Source organism: Pelobates fuscus, chromosome 1 (assembly GCF_036172605.1).
Source record: "Pelobates fuscus isolate aPelFus1 chromosome 1, aPelFus1.pri, whole genome shotgun sequence".
NCBI lineage: Eukaryota > Metazoa > Chordata > Amphibia > Anura > Pelobatidae > Pelobates > Pelobates fuscus.
This window is the reverse complement of record NC_086317.1, coordinates 253,369,233-253,374,222: the sequence shown is the minus strand read 5'-3', so window position 1 is coordinate 253,374,222 and position 4,990 is coordinate 253,369,233.

The window sequence follows — 4,990 nt, the reverse complement described above, 5'->3', positions numbered from 1 at the left end:
TGTTGGGCGCAGATCTACCCCAATTTACAATATGGATCCCAAGAGAAGACAGACCTATGGTTCGTGCTAAATGGCCGGCAATCTTAAACTCTCTTAGACTTTGGGACTCATATGGGTTAAAGTATGGTCTAATGTCGTCCCCTTCTCCCCTTATGCCATACCTACGTAACAGAGCATTTAGCCCCGGAATGACAGGCAGGGACTCTAGGAATCTAGAATGAGCAAGACTACAGAGGATACATCAACTATACCAGGGAACCAAACTCATTACTTTTGAAGAGCTTAAACAAGGATGACATCTTACCCCAGCAGTTTTTTTTAGGTACCTACAGGTTAGGGACTTCGCCAAACAACCCCGTATAAAAGAGGTGGCTAGGAAGGCAATGCGATATTTCGAAAGGCTATGTGTATCAGATAGCAAGCCTACAGGCCTTATCACCAGGGCCGGCGCGTCCATAAGGCGGCACAGGCAGCCGCCTTAGGGCGCACCGGCTCCGGGGGCGCAAGATTTCAGTGACCGGCAGGAGGGAAGCTCTCCCTCCTGCCGGCCACCATCTCCGCCCCCGGCGTGCGGCAGGGCTGCGATCAGGCGCTGCGAGGGAGCTCTAACCTCTCTGCTCTGCTCCCTCGCGCGCTGTCTGCTGATGCCGCGGGAGCCGGAATATGACGTCATATTCCGGCTCCCGCGGCATCAGCAGACAGCCCGCGAGGGAGCAGAGCAGAGAGGTTAGAGCTCCCTCGCCGCGCCTGATCGCAGCACTGCCGCACACCGCCCAGCAGCCCCACTGGACCCCAGGGAATGATCCACACCAGCTCTCCAGGTAGGGAGGCTGGGTGGATATTATTTATGTATTAAAATAATTTGTGAATGTGTGTGAGAGTGTCTGTCTGTGTGTGAGAGTGTCTGTCTGTGTGTGAGAGTGTCTGTCTGTGTTTGTGAGTGTCTGTGTTAGAGTGTGTGTCTGTCTGTGTGTCTGTGAGTGTGTGTGTGAGAGTGTCTGTGTGTCTGTGTGTGTGTGTCTGTGAGTGTGTGTCTGTGAGTGTGTGTGTGTGTGTGAGTGTCTGTGTCTGTGTGTGAGTGTCTGTGTGAGTGTGTGTGTGTGAGTGAGTGTCTGTGTGTATGTATGTGTCTCTGTGTGAGAGTGTCTGTGAGTGAGTGTGTGTGTGTCTGTGTGTGTGAGTGTCTCTGTGTGTGAGTGTCTGTGTGTCTGAGTGTGTATGTGTCTGTGTGTGTGAGTGTCTGTGTGTGTGAGTGTCTGTGTGTGAGTGAGTGTGTGAGTGTGTATGTGTCTGTGTCTGTGAGTATGTGTCTCTGTGTGAGTGAGTGTGTACGTGAGTGAGTGACTGTGTGTCTGTGAGTGACTGTGTGTGAGTGAGTGTATGTGTGTCTGTGAGTGACTGTGAGTGTGTGCGTGAGTGAGTGTATGGGTGTCTGTGAGTGACTGTGAGTGTGTGCGTGAGTGAGTGTATGTGTGTCTGTGAGTGATTGTATGAGTGTTGCATGTGAGTGTGTCAGTGTATGTGTGTGTCTGTCAGTGTGTGTTTGTGAGTGTCTGTCAAATCAGTGAGAGTATCTTTTTCATTGAGTCTGTGTGTGACTATCAGTGTGTCTGTCAATGAGTGTCAATCAGTGTGTGTGTGTCAGATCAGTGAGTCTCTGTGTTTGTCATTGAGTGTGTGTGACTGTCAGAAGAACACTAAGGGACAGGGAAGGGAGGGGACCAATAATGGACTGGGAGAGGGACTGGTTAAGAGGCACATAGGTGAAGATGTTATTTTTGAATGGGGGGGAGGGGCGGAAAAATACATCTTCGCCTATATACCCAAAAATCCTTGCACCGGCCCTGCTTATCACATTGCTTTATAGCCACCTGTGCTCAGAAGCTGTAGAATGGGGGGGACTGACGTTCACTGACCAATGGGAACGAGATCTGGGTGAGGTGTTAGAAGGAGTAGAATGGCAGGAGATATGGGAAGCTAGCAGCACATCCTCTGTCTGTGTAACTCTGCAGGAGCAATCATTTAAGATGATGTTCCGCTGGTACACTACTCCAGAAAAAATGTATAGGATGCACAAATCCACCACTGTTTGCTGGAGGGGATGCGGAATTAAGGGGACATATATACATATGTGGTGGGAATGCCCACATGTTAAGATCTACTGGAGAGCTGTTAAAAACTTGCTGCGTCAGGTTTTCTCCAGGACACCAGACCTGGACCCATGGGTATACCTACTGAATAGACCTATAGATGGATAGACCCGTAGGGAACAAACACTGATACGTAAAATTACACTAGCGGCAAGACAGGCTATGGCACACACCTGGCTCAAACCAGACCTTCCCCACATAGCGAGCGTGATAACTAGAATCAAAGAAATACATCTGATGGATGACCTATCGGCCAAGATGAGGGGAACTAGTGAGGCGTTTCAGAGGCTGTGGGAACCATGGGACAGTGGGCCTCTGGGTTCATAGAGCCTGGCCCCCTCGTGTCCTCTCCCCCTCATCCCTCGGCACGCCCGGTCCTCCCCACTCCTCCCTCACCGGTCCTCCTTCTTGTAATTCTTATAGATGCATAATAAATATACAGGTTGATACGTTATAAGGGACACAGACGTTGGTACATGCCACAGGGTTCAGAACATTTCACAAAAGGGGAGACGCAGGTTGTAGTTTCTTAAGCACATCTACGCTCTATGTACATCTTAGCTAGAGAAGGCGAAGTCCAGTGCATGACCCCAACGAGACGTAGACTAACCATAATTTAAGATGCATTGATGCATAATGTCTCAGATCAACCGGTAATTGCTATATAGGAAAAGAGTCCTAATGAGAGTTGTATGTTTTATATGAATAGTTGTTAATACCAAAAAATGTGCAACTTGTTCATGCCTCAACAATGTAACTGTGCTAAGAAGCAAGAGATGCTGTTATTGCTAAGCATCTGTAATTGACTGTTTTTATCACTGTTGTGGCAACTAAAGCTTGACCGTTGTTATTAATGCACAACAAAAATAAGGGAATAAAAAAAAAAATACCACAAGACGTACCAATGTGCATATAAAGATCCTGTTTGACCCTCCTCAAAAATACTGTGACAAGGATTATATTGTCAGAAGCGAATACAATCGAGCCTTGTTTGTGTGTGTATTTTATACAAATTACTACCTTTGAATTGATCACAAACAATATCACACTGTTGTTGTTCTCTCTGTCATTCTTTTGTCATTTCATATCCTGGAATTTATAAATTGGAAAACATTGAACTACCTACCACAAACACTAACCTTATCAAGAACTATTTACCATATAGCAAGGAATATCTTTTGTGACTATATAATTAGTATCACTATCATAACTGTACTTTCCAAAAGAATCACAAGTGTATAGTTGTTTGGCACAACATGTTTCCTTTTCTTTTTTATTTGTTTCATGCCTTTGCATTGTTAGGGTATCCAACTAACAGCGTTTGCTGCCACCTTTGGAGTCAGCGCTGTATCTACTTTTGCTTTTATGTGTCTCCAGGGGCCCGGTCGAACTGTTAAAGGGCTGCACATTATTTTATCTTTTCACAAATATCTTTCTGGTAATTTGTCCATATCAGCATAGAAATGAAAAATATGTACTTCCTGAATTAGTTCAGCAATGGCAACAGTGTTGATTGGGATTAAGTGAAGTTGCAATACTTTATTCTCTGATTCTCCCACTGAGAGTAAAGTTTCAACATTACAAGGTTAAGAGTTTCTGAAACTCAAATGAACACGTAAATTAGACAGTCAGTTGGATTGTGTAAGAAAATCCTTGATATAGAAGATTTGGGAGTAATTATAGATAATTGCAACAGTCAGTGGCTGGAACTGCTAGCAGAATAATACTATACATAAATGTATTGGAGGGTAAAAAGTAGAATTTTGTCTTTTTTTATTATTATGATAAATACAGTGGGACCTCGGTTTACAAATGCCTCGGTTTACATAATTTTCGGTTTACAAATGAAAATCCATTGAAAATAATGCCTTGGTTTACAATTTTTTTTCACAATACAAAGCAAGTTTCCCCAGGATGCATTGCACCTGGGAAGTTTATAGCGCCGCCCCCGTGCATGCTGGAGTCAGAGGGTAGCACGTGGCTTTGAGTGTGGAGGTGTTGGAGCAGCTTTTGCATCGAGTTTTGGAGCCATTCTGGAAATTGCCGTTGTTTTGGGACTTTTTGGTGCATTTCTCAAGCTGTGAAAAGGTAGGGAGCTGAGCTTTGTCATTTGCATGCCTTTTATTGTGTGTTCTGCATTGTGAGTTGGTTTCCATGCCAGCTCATTTTGACTTTTTTCTGACCTCCAGAACAGATTATTCGGTTTTCAATGCATTCCTAGGGGAAACCGCGTTTCGGTTTACAAATTTTTCGCAATAAGAAACGTCCCGGAGAATGCATTAAATTTGTAAACCGAGGTCCCACTGTACTTAGGATATGAAGTGCATGTTTCAGAAAAACATTAAAGAAAAAGGAGTATAGCAATATGAGAAAACAAATTTACTGTCAGTAATTATATTTGTACAAATATATACATATATATTGACTGCCAGTGTATTTGTATACAGGGTGGGCCAAAATTCAGAGTAGGGTTTGAGGAGTCAATATTTTATTTAATGTTGAACCAATGTCATATTACATACCATGAATGCTCAATGTATGGAGATTTGTTTCAGTAGGTATGAAATATTTTAAATGAACTTCATTTGCCGCCTCTGTCCATTGCATTGTTCATGAATCTAGTTAATGTTTGAGACTCCAGCGTTTGAATTTCTGCACAGAGATTCTCCTTGTGCTGCTCAAGTGTACGCAGTTTGTTCACGTATATCCTCTTCTTCAGATATCCCCACAGGAAGTAATCTGGAGTTGAAAGGTCAGGTGATTATGGTTAATTAATCTGGGGATTTCATAAAATTATCCGCTTACCAAACAGTTGTCTGAGGAGGTCCATTGTGGCCCTG